The 16962-nt window shown below is 43.6% G+C and overlaps 15 non-coding genes and 5 pseudogenes across 15 annotated transcripts; all 20 read left to right on the forward strand.

Moving 5' to 3' along the window:
- Window positions 1–24: 24 nt before the first annotated feature.
- Window positions 25–142, forward strand: LOC142509770 (5S ribosomal RNA). Its single transcript, XR_012807925.1, has one exon. It is a non-coding gene; the product is annotated as a 5S ribosomal RNA (ribosomal RNA).
- Window positions 143–825: 683 nt separating this feature from the next.
- Window positions 826–944, forward strand: LOC142509690 (5S ribosomal RNA). Its single transcript, XR_012807851.1, has one exon. It is a non-coding gene; the product is annotated as a 5S ribosomal RNA (ribosomal RNA).
- A 682-nt stretch (window positions 945–1626) lies between these two features.
- On the forward strand, window positions 1627–1745 carry LOC142512977 (5S ribosomal RNA). Its single transcript, XR_012808948.1, has one exon. It is a non-coding gene; the product is annotated as a 5S ribosomal RNA (ribosomal RNA).
- A 683-nt stretch (window positions 1746–2428) lies between these two features.
- On the forward strand, window positions 2429–2546 carry LOC142511395 (5S ribosomal RNA; annotated as a pseudogene).
- Window positions 2547–3228: 682 nt separating this feature from the next.
- On the forward strand, window positions 3229–3347 carry LOC142517054 (5S ribosomal RNA). The gene has a single exon (XR_012812816.1). It is a non-coding gene; the product is annotated as a 5S ribosomal RNA (ribosomal RNA).
- A 682-nt stretch (window positions 3348–4029) lies between these two features.
- Window positions 4030–4148, forward strand: LOC142516650 (5S ribosomal RNA). Its single transcript, XR_012812434.1, has one exon. It is a non-coding gene; the product is annotated as a 5S ribosomal RNA (ribosomal RNA).
- Window positions 4149–4832: 684 nt separating this feature from the next.
- On the forward strand, window positions 4833–4951 carry LOC142509320 (5S ribosomal RNA). Its single transcript, XR_012807500.1, has one exon. It is a non-coding gene; the product is annotated as a 5S ribosomal RNA (ribosomal RNA).
- Window positions 4952–5631: 680 nt separating this feature from the next.
- LOC142506576 (5S ribosomal RNA) lies at window positions 5632–5750 on the forward strand. Its single transcript, XR_012804865.1, has one exon. It is a non-coding gene; the product is annotated as a 5S ribosomal RNA (ribosomal RNA).
- A 1758-nt stretch (window positions 5751–7508) lies between these two features.
- Window positions 7509–7627, forward strand: LOC142515503 (5S ribosomal RNA). Its single transcript, XR_012811346.1, has one exon. It is a non-coding gene; the product is annotated as a 5S ribosomal RNA (ribosomal RNA).
- Window positions 7628–8250: 623 nt separating this feature from the next.
- LOC142508478 (5S ribosomal RNA) lies at window positions 8251–8369 on the forward strand. Its single transcript, XR_012806689.1, has one exon. It is a non-coding gene; the product is annotated as a 5S ribosomal RNA (ribosomal RNA).
- A 682-nt stretch (window positions 8370–9051) lies between these two features.
- Window positions 9052–9170, forward strand: LOC142514837 (5S ribosomal RNA). The gene has a single exon (XR_012810714.1). It is a non-coding gene; the product is annotated as a 5S ribosomal RNA (ribosomal RNA).
- A 683-nt stretch (window positions 9171–9853) lies between these two features.
- LOC142512112 (5S ribosomal RNA) lies at window positions 9854–9972 on the forward strand (annotated as a pseudogene).
- A 683-nt stretch (window positions 9973–10655) lies between these two features.
- On the forward strand, window positions 10656–10776 carry LOC142506725 (5S ribosomal RNA). Its single transcript, XR_012805007.1, has one exon. It is a non-coding gene; the product is annotated as a 5S ribosomal RNA (ribosomal RNA).
- A 683-nt stretch (window positions 10777–11459) lies between these two features.
- On the forward strand, window positions 11460–11578 carry LOC142509449 (5S ribosomal RNA). The gene has a single exon (XR_012807622.1). It is a non-coding gene; the product is annotated as a 5S ribosomal RNA (ribosomal RNA).
- Window positions 11579–12259: 681 nt separating this feature from the next.
- LOC142514921 (5S ribosomal RNA) lies at window positions 12260–12378 on the forward strand. Its single transcript, XR_012810793.1, has one exon. It is a non-coding gene; the product is annotated as a 5S ribosomal RNA (ribosomal RNA).
- Window positions 12379–13061: 683 nt separating this feature from the next.
- Window positions 13062–13180, forward strand: LOC142510888 (5S ribosomal RNA; annotated as a pseudogene).
- Window positions 13181–13863: 683 nt separating this feature from the next.
- Window positions 13864–13982, forward strand: LOC142508805 (5S ribosomal RNA). The gene has a single exon (XR_012807008.1). It is a non-coding gene; the product is annotated as a 5S ribosomal RNA (ribosomal RNA).
- Window positions 13983–14666: 684 nt separating this feature from the next.
- Window positions 14667–14785, forward strand: LOC142515504 (5S ribosomal RNA). The gene has a single exon (XR_012811347.1). It is a non-coding gene; the product is annotated as a 5S ribosomal RNA (ribosomal RNA).
- A 622-nt stretch (window positions 14786–15407) lies between these two features.
- On the forward strand, window positions 15408–15525 carry LOC142511817 (5S ribosomal RNA; annotated as a pseudogene).
- Window positions 15526–16205: 680 nt separating this feature from the next.
- LOC142511947 (5S ribosomal RNA) lies at window positions 16206–16323 on the forward strand (annotated as a pseudogene).
- The last annotated feature ends 639 nt before the right edge of the window (window positions 16324–16962 follow it).

Consider the following 16962-nt stretch of genomic DNA (forward strand, 5'->3'; position numbering starts at 1 on the left):
AGAATAAACATCCCACTCAATGTCCGGTGCGATCATACCAGCACTAATGCACCGGATCCCATCAGAACTCCGAAGTAAAGCGTGCTTGGGCCAGAGCAGTACTAGGATGGGAAACCCCTGGGAAGTTCTCGTTTTGCAACCATTTTCGTGTTTTTCTATTTTTGATTACTTGTTGACAGACGATTTTCGGCTCAAATCATCTGAATATCGATCAAGACCAGATAAGACATGTGAAATGAAAGTAGCTCGGGCACTGCCGGATTTGGACAAAATTGTAGGCTAATTTGATTGTAAACGGGCAAACGGACGAGACTCATTACTACGCAATGAGCTGACGAGATTTTAGCCGAATTCCTTCTCTAAGACCCTCTAATTTGCGATTAAACGCTTCTGTTAAGCTTTCGTTTCCTCGAGAAATCAGCTTAGGAAGTTCGAAATTCGATTTCGGTTCCATTTTATTGTATCCCAGGCATAATAATAGCCTTACATTCGTTATTTCCTTCTTCTTATTTTTTTTCTATTTTCTGGGAACATTAATCGATTTTTGTTGTCCTGAGCCGGTTCTGTGCGGAAGGGTATGACGCAGATTACTCCGGAGACGGTTAACTCATTAAAAACAATTATTTCGACTTTTTTATTCATAATTTACGTAACCGGTCGCGACACGAGGTCTTCCTAGAAAGGTCACCCATCCTAGCTCTGCCATCGCGCCAGAACGCTTAACTTCTTGGTTATGATTGGGCGAGAGCAGTGCCGCGTGTTGTCCATCGCCGCCCGCTCCACACGTACTCGAGGGATATAAGAATAAACATCCCACTCAATGTCGGGTGCGATCATACCGGCACTAATGCACCGGATCCCATCAGAACTACGAAGTTAAGCTTGCTTGGGGGAGAGCAGTACTAGGATCGGTGACCCCCTGGGAAGTCCTCGTGTTGCACCCTTTTCGTGTTTTTCTATTTTTGATTACTTGTTGATAGACGATTTTCGGCTCAAATCATCTGAATCTCGATCGGGACCAGATAAGACATGTGAAATGAAAGTAGCTCGGGCACTGCCGGATTTGGACAAAATTGTAGGCTAATTTGATTGTAAACGGGCAAACGGACGAGACTCATTATTACGCAATGAGCTGACGAGATTTTAGCCGAATTCCTTCTCTAAGACCCTCTAATTTGCGATTTAACGCTTCTGTTAAGCTTTCGTTTCATCATGAAATCCGCTTAGGAAGTTCGAAATTCGATTCCGGTTCCATTTTATCGTATCCCAGGCATAATAATAGCTTTACATTCGTTATTTCCTTTTTCTTATTTTTTTTCTATTTTCTGGGAACATTTATCGATATTTGTTGTCGTGAGCCGGTTCTGTGCGGAAGGGTATGACGCAGATTACTCCGGAGACGGTTAACTCATTAAAAACAATTATTTCGACTGTTTTATCCATAATTTACGTAAACGGTCGCGACACGAGATCTTCCCAGGGAGGTCACCCATCCTACCTCTGCCATCGCGCCAGAACGCTTAACTTCATGGTTATGATTGGGCGAGAGCAGTGCCGCGTGTTGTCCATCGCCGCCCGCTCCACACGTACTCGAGGGATATAAGAATAAACATCCCACTCAATGTCGGGTGCGATCATACCAGCACTAATGCACCGGATCCCATCAGAACTTCGAAGTTAAGCGTGCTTGGGCGAGAGCAGTACTAGGATGGGTGACCCCCTGGGAAGTCCTCGTGTTGCAACCCTTTTCGTGTTTTTCTATTTTTGATTACTTGTTGACAGACGATTTTCGGCTCAAATCATCTGAATTTCGATCGAGACCAGATAAGACATGTGAAATGAAAGTAGCTCGGGCACTGCCGGATTTGGACAAAATTGTAGGCTAATTTGATTGTAAACGGGCAAACGGACGAGACTCATTACTACGCAATGAGCTGACGAGATTTTAGCCGAATTCCTTCTCTAAGACCCTCTAATTTGCGATTAACGCTTCTGTTAAGCTTTCGTTTCCTCGAGAAATCCGCTTAGGAAGTTCGAAATTCGATTCCGGTTCCATTTTATCGTATCCCAGGCATAATAATAGCTTTACATTCGTTATTTCCTTCTTCTTATTTTTTTTTCTATTTTCTGGGAACATTAATCGATTTTTGTTGTCCTGAGCCGGTTCTGTGCGGAAGGGTATGACGCAGATTACTCCGGAGACGGTTAACTCATTAAAAACAATTATTTCGACTGTTTTATTCATAATTTACGTAACCGATCGCGACACGAGGTCTTCCTAGGGAGGTCACCCATCCTAGCTCTGCCATCGCGCCAGAACGCTTAACTTCATGGTTATGATTGGGCGAGAGCAGTGCCGCGTGTTGTCCATCGCCGCCCGCTCCACACGTACTCGAGGGATATAAGAATAAACATCCCACTCAATGTCGGGTGCGATCATACCGGCACTAATGCACCGGATCCCATCAGAACTACGAAGTTAAGCTTGCTTGGGGAGAGCAGTACTAGGATCGGTGACCCCCTGGGAAGTCCTCGTGTTGCACCCTTTTCGTGTTTTTCTATTTTTGATTACTTGTTGATAGACGATTTTCGGCTCAAATCATCTGAATCTCGATCGGGACCAGATAAGACATGTGAAATGAAAGTAGCTCGGGCACTGCCAGATTTGGACAAAATTGTAGGCTAATTTGATTGTAAACGGGCAAACGGACGAGACTCATTATTACGCAATGAGCTGACGAGATTTTAGCCGAATTCCTTCTCTAAGACCCTCTAATTTGCGATTTAACGCTTCTGTTAAGCTTTCGTTTCATCATGAAATCCGCTTAGGAAGTTCGAAATTCGATTCCGGTTCCATTTTATCGTATCCCAAGCATAATAATAGCTTTACATTCGTTATTTCCTTCTTCTTATTTTTTTTCTATTTTCTGGGAACATTTATCGATATTTGTTGTCGTGAGCCGGTTCTGTGCGGAAGGGTATGACGCAGATTACTCCGGAGACGGTTAACTCATTAAAAACAATTATTTCGACTGTTTTATCCATAATTTACGTAAACGGTCGCGACACGAGATCTTCCCAGGGAGGTCACCCATCCTACCTCTGCCATCGCGCCAGAACGCATAACTTCATGGTTATGATTGGGCGAGAGCAGTGCCGCGTGTTGTCCATCGCCGCCCGCTCCACACGTACTCGAGGGATATAAGAATAAACATCCCACTCAATGTCGGGTGCGATCATACCAGCACTAATGCACCGGATCCCATCAGAACTACGAAGTTAAGCTTGCTTGGGTGAGAGCAGTACTAGAATGGGTGACCCCCTGGGAAGTCCTCGTGTTGCACCCTTTTCGTGTTTTTCTATTTTTGATTACTTGTTGAGAGACGATTTTCGGCTCAAATCATCTGAATCTCGATCGGGACCAGATAAAACATGTGAAATGAAAGTAGCTCGGGCACTGCCGGATTTGGACAAAATTGTAGGCTAATTTGATTGTAAACAGGCAAACGGACGAGACTCATTATTACGCAATGAGCTGACGAGATTTTAGCCGAATTTCTTCTCTAAGACCCTCTAATTTGCGATTTAACGCTTCTGTTAAGCTTTCGTTTCATCATGAAATCCGCTTAGGAAGTTCGAAATTCGATTCCGGTTCCATTTTATCGTATCCCAGGCATAATAATAGCTTTACATTCGTTATTTCCTTTTTCTTATTTTTTTTCTATTTTCTGGGAACATTTATCGATATTTGTTGTCGTGAGCCGGTTCTGTGCGGAAGGGTATGACGCAGATTACTCCGGAGATGGTCAACTCATTAAAAACAATTATTTCGACTGTTTTATCTATAATTTACGTAAACGGTAGCGACACGAGGTCTTCCCAGGGAGGTCACCCATCCTACCTCTGCCATCGCGCCAGAACGCTTACCTTCATGGTTATGATTGGGCGAGAGCAGTGCCGCGTGTTGTCCATCGCCGCCCGCTCCACACGTACTCGAGGGATATAAGAATAAAAATCCCACTCAATTTCGGGTGCGATCATACCAGCACTAATGCACCGGATCCCATCGGAACTCCGAAGTAAAGCGTGCTTGGGCCAGAGCAGTACTAGGATGGGTGACCCCCTGGGAAGTTCTCGTTTTGCAACCATTTTCGTGTTTTTCTATTTTTGATTACTTGTTGGTAGACGAATTTCGGCTCAAATCATCTGAATTTCGATCAAGACCAGATAAGACATGTGAAATGAAAGTAGCTCGGGCACTGCCGGATTTGGACAAAATTGTAGGCTAATTTGATTGTAAACGGGCAAACGGACGAGACTCATTACTACGCAATGAGCTGACGAGATTTTAGCCGAATTCCTTCTCTAAGACCCTCTAATTTGCGATTAAACGCTTCTGTTAAGCTTTCGTTTCCTCGAGAAATCAGCTTAGGAAGTTCGAAATTCGATTCCGGTTCCATTTTATCGTATCCCAGGCATAATAATAGCCTTACATTCGTTATTTCCTTCTTCTTATTTTTTTTTCTATTTTCTGGGAACATTAATCGATTTTTGTTGTCCTGAGCCGGTTCTGTGCGGAAGGGTATGACGCAGATTACTCCGGAGACGGTTAACTCATTAAAAACAATTATTTCGACTTTTTTATTCATAATTTACGTAACCGGTCGCGACACGAGGTCTTCCTAGGGAGGTCACCCATCCTCGCTTTGCCATCGCGCCAGAACGCTTAACTTCATGGTTATGATTGGGCGAAAGCAGTGCCGCGTGTTGTCCATCGCCGTCCGCTCCACACGTACTCGAGGGATATAAGAATAAACATCCCACTCAATGTCGGGTGCGATCATACCGGCACTAATGCACCGGATCCCATCAGAACTACGAAGTTAAGCTTGCTTGGGTGAGAGCTGTACTAGGATCGGTGACCCCCTGGGAAGTCCTCGTGTTGCACCCTTTTCGTGTTTTTCTATTTTTGATTACTTGTTGATAGACGATTTTCGGCTCAAATCATCTGAATCTCGATCGGGACCAGATAAGACATGTGAAATGAAAGTAGCTCGGGCACTGCCGGATTTGGACAAAATTGTAGGCTAATTTAATTGTAAACGGGCAAACGGACGAGACTCATTATTACGCAATGAGCTGACGAGATTTTAGCCGAATTTCATCTCTAAGACCCTCTAATTTGCGATTTAACGCTTCTGTTAAGCTTTCGTTTCATCATGAAATCCGCTTAGGAAGTTCGAAATTCGATTCCGGTTCCATTTTATCATATCCCAGGCATAATAATAGCTTTACATTCGTTATTTTCTTCTTCTTATTTTTTTCTATTTTCTGGGAACATTTATCGATATTTGTTGTCGTGAGCCGGTTCTATGCCGAAGGGGATTACGCAGATTACTCCGGAGACGGTTAACTCATTAAAAACAATTATTTCGACTGTTTTATCCATAATTTACGTAAACGGTCGCGACACGAGGTCTTCCCAGGGAGGTCACCCATCCTACCTCTGCCATCGCGCAGAACGCTTAACTTCATGGTTATGATTGGGCGAGAGCAGTGCCGCGTGTTGTCCATCGCCGCCCGCTCCACACGTACTCGAGGGATATAAGAATAAACATCTCACTCAATTTCGGGTGCGATCATACCAGCACTAATGCACCGGATCCCATCAGAACTACGAAGGTAAGCTTGCTTGGGTGAGAGCAGTACTAGGATGGGTGACCCCCTGGGAAGTCCTCGTGTTGCACCCTTTTCGTGTTTTTCTATTTTTGATTACTTGTTGATAGACGATTTTCGGCTCAAATCATCTGAATCTCGATCGGGACCAGATAAAACATGTGAAATGAAAGTAGCTCGGGCACTGCCGGATTTGGACAAAATTGTAGGCTAATTTGATTGTAAACGGGCAAACGGACGAGACTCATTATTACGCAATGAGCTGACGAGATTTTAGCCGAATTCCTTCTCTAAGACCCTCTAATTTGCGATTTAACGCTTCTGTTAAGCTTTGGTTTCATCATGAAATCCGCTTAGGAGTTCGAAATTCGATTCCGGTTCCATTTTATCGTATCCCAGGCATAATAATAGCTTTACATTCGTTATTTTCTTCTTCTTATTTTTTTCTATTTTCTGGGAACATTTATCGATATTTGTTGTCGTGAGCCGGTTCTGTGCCGAAGGGTATTACGCAGATTACTCCGGAGACGGTTAACTCATTAAAAACAATTATTTCGACTGTTTTATCCATAATTTACGTAAACGGTCGCGACACGAGGTCTTCCCAGGGAGGTCACCCATCCTACCTATGCCATCGCGCTAGTACGCTTAACTTCATGGTTATGATTGGGCGAGAGCAGTGTCGCGTGTTTGGGCGAGAGCAGTACTAGGATGGGTGACCCCCTGGAAAGTTTTCGTGTTACAACCCTTTTCGTGTTTTTCTATTTTTGATTACTTGTTGACAGACGATTTTCGGCTCAAATCATCTGAATCTCGATCGGGACCAGATAAGACATGTGAAATGAAAGTAGCTCGGGCACTGCCGAATTTGGACAAAATTGTAGGCTAATTTGATTGTAAACGGGCAAACGGACGAGACTCACTACTAAGGAATGAGCTGACGAGATTTTAGCCGAATTCCTTCTCTAAGACCCTCTAATTTGCGATTTACCGCTTCTGTTAAGCTTTCGTTTCCTCGAGAAATCTTCTTAGGAAGTTCGAAATTCGATTGCGGTTCCATTTTATCGTATCCCAAGCATAATAATAGCTTTACATTCGTTATTTCCTTCTTCTTATTTTTTTTTTCAATTTTCAGGGAACAATTATCGATTTTTGTTGTCGTGAGCCGGTTCTGTGCGGAAGGGTATGACGCAGATTACTCCGGAGACGGTTAACTCAATAAAAACAAATATTTCGACTGAAATCAACGTATCTCGGGCACTGCCGTATTTGGACAAAATTGTAGGCTAATTTGATTGTAAACGGGCAAACGAACGAGAAATGTTACTCCGCAATGAGCTGGTGAGATTTTAGCCGAATTCCTTCTCTAAGACCCTCTAATTTGCGATTTTCCGCTTCTGTTAAGCTTCAGTTTCCTCGAGAAATCCATTTAGGAAGTCCAAAATTCGATTTCCGTTCCATTTTATCGTATCTCAGGCATAATAATAGCTTTACATTCGCTATTTCCTTCTTCTTATTTTTTTTCTATTTTCTAGGTACATTTATCGATTTTTGTTGTCGTGAGCCGTTTCTGTGCGAAAGTGTATGACGCAGATTACTCCGGAGACGGATAACTCATTAAAAACAATTATTTCGACTGTTTTATCCATAATTTACGTAAACGGTCGCACCACGAGGTCTTCCCAGGCAGGTCACCTATCCTAGCTCTGCCATCGCGCCAGAACGCTTAACTTCATGGTTATGATTGGGCGAGAGCAGTGCCGCGTGTTGTCCATCGCCGCTCGCTCCACACGTACTCGAGGGATATAAGAATAAACATCCCACTCAATGTCGGGTGCAATCATACCAGCACTAATGCACCGGATCCCATCAAAACTCCGAAGTTAAGCGTGCTTGGGTGAGAGCAGTACTAGGGTGGGTGACCCACTGAGAAGTCCTCGTGTTGCACCCTTTTTCGTTTTTTTCTATTTTTGATTACTTGTTGACAGACTATTTTCGGCTCAAATCATCTGAATCTCGATCGGGACCAGATAAGACATGTGAAATGAAAGTAGCTCGGGCACTGCCGGATTTGGACAAAATTGTAGGCTCATTTGATTGTAAACGGGCAAACGGACGAGACTCATTACTACGCAACGAGCTGACGAGATTTTAGTCGAATTCCTTCTCTAAGACCCTCTAATTTGCGATTTACCGCTTCTGTTAAGCTTTCGTTTCCTCGATAAATAGCTTTACATTCGCTATTTCCTTCATCTTATTTTTTTCTTATTTTCTGGGAACATTTAACGATTTTTGTTGTCGTGAGCCGGTTCTGTGCGGAAGGGTAAGACGCAGATTACTCCGGAGACGGTTAACTCATTAAAAACAATTATTTCGACTGTTTTTGCCCTAATTTACGTAAACGGTCGCGACACGGGGACTTCCCAGGGAGGTCAACCATCCTAGCTCTGCCATCGCGCCAGAACGCTTAACTTCATGGTTATGATTGGGCGAGAGCAGTGCCGCGTGTTGTCCATCGCCGCCCGCTCCACACGTACTCGAGGGATGTAAGAATAAACATCCCACTCATTGTCCGGGTGCGATCATACCAGCACTAATGCATAGGATCCCATCAGAACTCTGAAGTTAAGCGTGCTTGGGCGAGAGCAATACTAGGATGGGTGACCCCCTTGGAAGTCCTCGTGTTGCACTGCTTTTCATGTTTTTCTATTTTTTATTACTTGTTGACAGACGATTTTCGGCTCAAATCATCTGAATCTCGATCGGGACGAGATAAGACATGTGAAATCAACGTAGCTCGAACACTACCGGATTTGGACAAAATTATAGGCTAATTTGATTGTAAACGGGCAAACGGATGAGAATCATTACTCCGCACAGAGCTGGCGGTATTTTAGCTAAATTCCTTCTCTAAGACCCTCTAATTTACGATTTACCGCTTCTGTTAAGCTTCTGTTTCCTCGAGAAATCCGCTTTGGAAGTTCGAAATTCTATTTCGGTTCCATTTTATCGTATCCCAGGCATAATAATAGCTTTACATTCGCTATTACCTTCTTCTTATTTTTTTTCTATTTTCTGGGAATATTTTGCGATTTTTGTTGTCTTGAGGCGGTTTTGTGCGGAAGGGTATGACGCAGATTACTCCGGAGAAGGTTTACTCATTAAAAACAATTATTTCAACTCTTTTATCCATAATTTACGTAAACGGTCGCGACACGAGGTCTTCCCGGAGAGGTCGCCCATCGTAGCTCTGCCATCGCGCTAGAACGCTTAACTTCATGGTTATGATTGGACGAGAGCAGTGCCGCGTGTTGTCCATCGTCGCCCGCTCCTCACGTACTCGAGGATATAAGAATAAACATCCCACTCAATGTCGGGTGCGATCATACCAGCACTAATGCACCGGATCCCTTCCGAACTCCGAAGTTATGCGTGCTTGGGCGAGAGCAGTATTGGGATGGGTGACCCCCTGGGAAGTCCTCGTGTTGCACCCTTTTTCGTGTTTTTCTATTTTTGATTACTTGTTGAAAGACGATTTTTGGCTCAAATCATCTGAATCTCGATCGGGACCGGACAAGACAAGTGAAATGAAAGTAGCTCGGGCACTGCCGGATTTGGACAAAATTGTAGGCTAATTTGATTGTAAACGGGCAAACGGACGAGACTCATTACTAAAGAATGAGCTGACGAGATTTTAGCAAAATTTCTTCTCTAAGACCCTCTAATTTGCGATTTACCGCTTCTGTTAAGCTTTCGTTTCCTCGAGAAATCCGCTTAGGAAGTTCGAAATTCGATTCTGGTTCCATTTTATTGTATCACAAGAATAATAATAGCTTTACATTCGTTATTTTCTTCTTCTAATTTCTTTTTCTATTTTCTAGGAACATTTATCGATTTTTGTTGTCGTGAGCCGGTTCTGTGCGGAAGGGTATGACGCAGATTACACCGGAGACGGTTAACTCATTAAAATAATTATTTCGACTATTTTATCCATAATTTAAGTAAACGGTCGCGACACGAGGTCTTCCCAGAGTGGTCACCCATCCTAGCTCTGCCATCGCGCCAGAACGCTTAACTTCATGGTTATGATTGGGCGAGAGCAGTGCCGCGTGTTGTCCATCGCCGCCCGCTCCAAACGTACTCGAGGGATATAAGAATAAACATCCTACTTAATGTCCGGTGCGATCATACAAGCACTAATGCACCGGATCCCATCAGAACTTCTAAGTTAAGCGTGCTTAGACATGAGGAATACTAGGATGGGTGACCCCCTGGGAAGTCCTCGTGTTCCACCCTTTTTCGTGTTTTTCTATTTTTGATTATTTGTTGACAGACGATTTTCGGCTCAAATCATCTGAATCTCGATCGAGACCAGATAAGACATGTGAAATGAAAGTAGCTCGGGCACTGCCGGATTTGGACAAAATTGTAGGCTAATTTGATTGTAAACGAGCAAACGGACGAGACTTATTACTACGCAATGAGCTAACGAGATTTTAGCCAAATTCCTTCTCTAAGACCCTCTAATTTGCGATTTACCGCTTCTGTTAAGCTATCGTTTTTTCGAGAAATCCTCTTAGGAAGTTCGAAATTCGATTCCGGTTCCATTTTATCGTATCCGAGGCATAATAATAGCTTTACATTCTTTATTTCCTTCTTCTTATTTTTTTTCTATTTTCTGGGAACATTTATCGATTTTTGTTGTCGTGAGCCGGTTCTGTGCGGAAGGGTATGACGCAGATTACACCGGAGACGGTTAACTCATTAAAAACAATTATTTCGACTGTTTCATCAATAATTTACGTAAACGGTCGCGACACGAGGTCTTCCCAGGGAGGTCACCCATCCTAACTCTGCCATCGCGCCAGAACGCTTAACTTCATGGTTATGATTGGGCGAGAGTAGTGCCGCGTGTTGTCCATCGCCGCCCGCTCAACACGTCTTCGAGGGATATAAGAATAAACATCCCACTCAATGTCGGGTGCGATCATACCAGCACTAATGCACCGGATCCCATCAGAACTCCGAAATTAAGCGTGCTTGGGCGAAAGCGCAGTACTAGGATGGGTGACCCCCTGGGAAGTCCTCGTTTTGCACTCCTTTTCTTTTTTTTCTATTTTTGATTACTTGTTGACAGACGATTTTCGGCTCAAATCATCTGAATCTCGATCGAGACCAGATAAGACATGTGAAATGAAAGTAGCTCAGGCAATGCCGGATTTTGACAAAATTGTAGGCTAATTTGATTGTAAACGGGCAAACGGACGAGACTCATTACTACGCAATGAGCTGACGAGATTTTAGCCGAATTCTTTCTCTAAGACACTCTAATTTGTGATTTTCCGCTTCTGTTAAGCTTTTGTTTCCTCGAGAAATCCGTTTAGAAAGTTCGAAATTCGATTCCGGTTCCATTTTATCGTATCCCAGGCATAATAATAGCTTTACATTCGCTACTTTCTTCTTCTTATTTTTTTTATATTTTCTGGGAACATTTATCGATTTTTGTTGTCGTGAGCCGGTTCTGTGCGGAAGGGTATGACGCAGATTACTCCGGAGACGGTTAACTCATTAAAAACAATTATTTCGATTGTTTTATCTATAATTTACGTAAACGGTAGCGACACGAGGTCTTCCCAGGGAGGTCACCCATCCTACCTCTGCCATCGAGCCACAACGCTTAACTTCATGGTTATGATTGGGCGAGAGCAGTGCCGCGTGTTGTCCATCGCCGCCCGCTCCACACATACTCGAGGGATATAAGAATAAACATCCCACTCAATGTCGGGTGCGATCATACCAGCACTAATGCACCGGATCCCTTCAAAACTCCGAAGTTATGCGTGCTTGGGCGAGAGCAGTATTGGGATGGGTGACCCCTTGGGAAGTCCTCCTGTTGCACCCTTTTTCGTGTTTTTCTATTTTTGATTACTTGTTGAAAAAAGATTTTCGGCTCAAATCATCTGAATCTCGATCGGGACCAGACAAGACAAGTGAAATGAAAGTAGCTCGGGCACTGCCGGATTTGGACAAAATTGTAGGCTAATTTGATTGTAAACGGGCAAACGGACGAGACTCATTACTACGCAATGAGCTGACGAGATTTTAGCCGAATTCCTTCTCTAAGACCCTCTAATTTGCGATTTACCGCTTCTGTTAAGCTTTCGTTTCCTCGAAAAATCCTCTTAGGAAGTTCGTAATTCGATTCAGGTTCCATTTTATCGTATCCTAAGAATAATAATAGCTTTACATTCGTTATTTCCTTCTTCTTATTTTTTTTATTTTCTGCGAACATTTATCGATTTTTGTTGTCGTGAGCCGGTTATGTGCGGAAGGGTATGACGCAAATTACTCCGGAGACGGTCAACTCATTAAAAACAATTATTTCGACTGTTTTATCTATAATTTACGTAAACGGTAGCGACACGAGGTCTTCCCAGGGAGGTCACCCATCCTACCTCTGCCATCGCGCCAGAACGCTTAACTTCATGGTTATGATTGGGCGAGAGCAGTACGGCGTGTTGTCCATCGCCGCCCGCTCCACACGTACTCGAGGGATATAAGAATAAACATCCCACTCAATGTCTGGTGCGATCATACCAGCACTAATGCACCGGATCCCATCAAAACTCCGAAGTTAAGCGTGCTTGGGCGAGAGCAGTACTAGGATGGGTGACCCTCTGGGAAGTCCTCGTGTTGCAACCCTTTTCGTGTTTTTCTATTTATGATTATTTGTTGACAGACGATTTTCGGCTCAAATCATCTGAATCTCAATCGGGACCAGATAAGACATGTTAAATTAAAGTAGCTCGGGCACTGCCGGATTTGGACAAAATTGTAGGCTAATTTGATTGTAAACAGGCAAACGGACGAGACTCATTACTACGCAATGAGCTAACGAGATTTTAGCCGAATTCCTTCTCTTAGACCCTCTAATTTGCGATTTACCGCTTCTGTTAAGCTTTCGTTTCCTCGAGAAATCAGCTTAGGAAGTTCGAAATTCGATTCTGGTTCCATTTTATCGTATCACAAGAATAATAATAGCTTTACATTCGTTATTTCCTTCTTCTTATTTTTTTTTCTATTTTCTGGGAACATTTATCGATTTTTGTTGTCGTGAGCCGGTTCTGTGCGGAAGGGTATGACGCAGATTACACCGGAGACGGTTAACTCATTAAAATAATTATTTCGACTATTTTATCCATAATTTAGGTAAACGGTCGCGACACGAGGTCTTCCCAGGGTGGTCACCCATCCTAGCTCTGCCATCGCGCCAGAACGCTTAACTTCATGGTTATGATTGGGCGAGAGCAGTGCCGCGTGTTGTCCATCGCCGCCCGCTCGAAACGTACTCGAGAGATATAAGAATAAACATCCCACTTAATGTCCGGTGCGATCATACAAGCACTAATGCACCGGATCCCATCAGAACTTCTAAGTTAAGCGTGCTTGGGCGAGAGGAATACTAGGATGGGTGACCCCCTGGGAAGTCCTCGTGTTCCACCATTTTTCGTGTTTTTCTATTTTTGATTACTTGTTGACAGACGATTTTCGGCTCAAATCATCTGAATCTCGATCGAGACCAGATAAGACATGTGAAATGAAAGTAGCTCGGGCACTGCCGGATTTGGACAAAATTATAGGCTAATTTGATTGTAAACGAGCAAACGGACGAGACTCATTACTACGCAATGAGCTGACGAGATTTTAGCCGAATTCCTTCTCTAAGACCCTCTAATTTGCGATTTACCGCTTCTGTTAAGCTATCGTTTTCTCGAGAAATCCGCTTAGGAAGTTCGAAATTCGATTCTGGTTCCATTTTATCGTATCCCAAGAATTATAATAGCTTTACATTCGTTATTTCCTTCTTCTTATTTTTTTTCTATTTTCTGGGAACATTTATCGATTTTTGTTGTCGTGAGCCGGTTCTGTGCGGAAAGGTATGATGCAGATTACACCGGACACGGTTAACTCATTAAAAACAATTATTTCGACTGTTTTATCCATAATTTAAGTAAACGGTCGCGACACGAGGTCTTCCCAGGGTGGTCACCCATCCTAGCTCTGCCATCGCGCCAGAACGCTTAACTTCATGGTTATGATTGGGCGAGAGCAGTGCCGCGTGTTGTCCATCGCCGCCCGCTCCAAACGTACTCGAGGGATATAAGAATAAACATCCCACTTAATGTCCGGTGCGATCATACAAGCACTAATGCACCGGATCCCATCAGAACTTCTAAGTTAAGCGTGCTTGGGCGAGAGGAATACTAGGATGGGTGACCCCCTGGGAAGTCCTCGTGTTGCACCTTTTTTCGTGTTTTTCTATTTCTGATTACTTGTTGACAGACGAGTTTCGGCTCAAATCATCTGAATCTCGATCGGGACCAAATAAGACATGTGAAATGATAATAGCTCGGGCACTGCCGGATTTGGACAAAATTCTAGGCTAATTTGATTGTAAACGGGCAAACGGACGAGACTCATTACTACGCAATGAGCTGACGAGATTTTAGCCGAATTCTTTCTCTAAGACACTCTAATTTGCGATTTTCCGCTTCTGTTAAGCTTCTGTTTCCTCGAGAAATCCGTTTAGAAAGTTCGAAATTCGATTCCGGTTCCATTTTATCGTATCCCAGGCATAATAATAGCTTTACATTCCCTACTTTCTTCTTCTTATTTTTTTTTCTATTTTCTGGGAACATTTATCGATTTTTGTTGTCGTGAGCCGGTTCTGTGCGGAAGGGTATGACGCAGATTACTCCGGAGACGATTAACTCATTAAAAACAATTATTTCGACTGTTTTATCCATAATTTACGTAAACGGTCGCGACACGAGGTCTTCCCAGGGAGGTCACCCATCCTAGCTCTGCCATCGCGCCAGAACGCTTAACTTCATGGTTATGATTGGGCGAGAGCAGTGCCGCGTGTTGTCCATCGCCGCTCGCTCCACACGTACTCGAGGGATATAAGAATAAACATCCCACTCAATGTCGGGTGCAATCATACCAGCACTAATGCACCGGATCCCATCAAAACTCCGAAGTTAAGCGTGCTTGGGTGAGAGCAGTACTAGGGTGGGTGACCCACTGAGAAGTCCTCGTGTTGCACCCTTTTTCGTGTTTTTCTATTTTTGATTACTTGTTGACAGACTATTTTCGGCTCAAATCATCTGAATCTCGATCGGGACCAGATAAGACATGTGAAATGAAAGTAGCTCGGGCACTGCCGGATTTGGACAAATTGTAGGCTCATTTGATTGTAAACGGGCAAACGGACGAGACTCATTACTACGCAACGAGCTGACGAGATTTTAGTCGAATTCCTTCTCTAAGACCCTCTAATTTGCGATTTACCGCTTCTGTTAAGCTTTCGTTTCCTCGATAAATAGCTTTACATTCGCTATTTCCTTCATCTTATTTTTTTCTTATTTTCTGGGAACATTTAACGATTTTTGTTGTCGTGAGCCGGTTCTGTGCGGAAGGGTAAGACGCAGATTACTCCGGAGACGGTTAACTCATTAAAAACAATTATTTCGACTGTTTTTTGCCCTAATTTACGTAAACGGTCGCGACACGGGGACTTCCCAGGGAGGTCAACCATCCTAGCTCTGCCATCGCGCCAGAACGCTTAACTTCATGGTTATGATTGGGCGAGAGCATGCCGCGTGTTGTCCATCGCCGCCCGCTCCACACGTACTCGAGGGATGTAAGAATAAACATCCCACTCATTGTCCGGGTGCGATCATACCAGCACTAATGCATAGGATCCCTCAGAACTCTGAAGTTAAGCGTGCTTGGGCGAGAGCAATACTAGGATGGGTGACCCCCTTGGAAGTCCTCGTGTTGCACTGATTTTCATGTTTTTCTATTTTTATTACTTGTTGACAGACGATTTTCGGCTCAAATCATCTGAATCTCGATCGGGACGAGATAAGACATGTGAAATCAACGTAGCTCGAACACTACCGGATTTGGACAAAATTATAGGCTAATTTGATTGTAAACGGGCAAACGGATGAGAATCATTACTCCGCACAGAGCTGGCGGTATTTTAGCTAAATTCCTTCTCTAAGACCCTCTAATTTACGATTTACCGCTTCTGTTAAGCTTCTGTTTCCTCGAGAAATCCGCTTTGGAAGTTCGAAATTCTATTTCGGTTCCATTTTATCGTATCCCAGGCAAATAATAGCTTTACATTCGCTATTACCTTCTTCTTATTTTTTTTCTATTTTTCTGGGAATATTTTGCGATTTTTGTTGTCTTGAGGCGGTTTTGTGCGGAAGGGTATGACGCAGATTACTCCGGAGAAGGTTTACTCATTAAAAACAATTATTCAACTCTTTTATCCATAATTTACGTAAACGGTCGCGACACGAGTTCTTCCGGGAGAGGTCGCCCATCGTAGCTCTGCCATCGCGCTAGAACGCTTAACTTCATGGTTATGATTGGACGAGAGCGTGCCGCGTGTTGTCCATCGTCGCCCCGCTCCACACGTACTCGAGGATATAAGAATAAACATCCCACTCAATGTCGGGTGCGATCATACAGCACTAATGCAACCGGATCCCTTCCGAACTCCGAAGTTATGCGTGCTTGGGCGAGAGCAGTATTGGGATGGTGACCCCCTGGGAAGTCCTCGTGTTGCACCCTTTTTCGTGTTTTTTTATTTTGATTACTTGTTGAAAGACGATTTTTGGCTCAAATCATCTGAATCTCGATCGTGACCGGACAAGACAAGTGAAATGAAAGTAGCTCGGGCACTGCCGGATTTGGACAAAATTGTAGGCTAATTTGATTGTAAACGGCAAACGGACGAGGACTCATTACTAAAGAATGAGCTGACGAGATTGTAGCAAACTTTCCTTCTCTAAGACCCTGCTACTTTTGTCGATTTATACCGATTCTGTTAAGGCTTTCGTTTCCTCGAGAAATCCCGCTTAGGAAAGTTCGAATTCGATTTCTGGTCCCTTTTATTGTATAACAGAATCATAATAGCTTTACATTCGTTAATTTCCTTCTTTCTAATTTCTTTTCATTTCTAGGAACATTTATCGATTTTTGTTGTCGTGAGCCGGTTCTGTGCGGAAGGGTATGACGCAGATTACTCCGGAGACGGTTAACTCATTAAAATAATTATTTCGACTGTTTTATCCATAATTTACGTAAACGTCGCGACACGAGGTCTTCCCAGAGGTCACCCATCCTAGCTCTGCCATCGCGCCAGAACGCTTAACTTCATGGTTATGATTGGGCGAGAGCAGTGCCGCGTGTTGTCCATCGCCGCCCGCT

This window comes from Primulina tabacum, chromosome 10, assembly GCF_025594145.1.
Source record: "Primulina tabacum isolate GXHZ01 chromosome 10, ASM2559414v2, whole genome shotgun sequence".
Taxonomy (NCBI): Eukaryota; Viridiplantae; Streptophyta; class Magnoliopsida; order Lamiales; family Gesneriaceae; genus Primulina; species Primulina tabacum.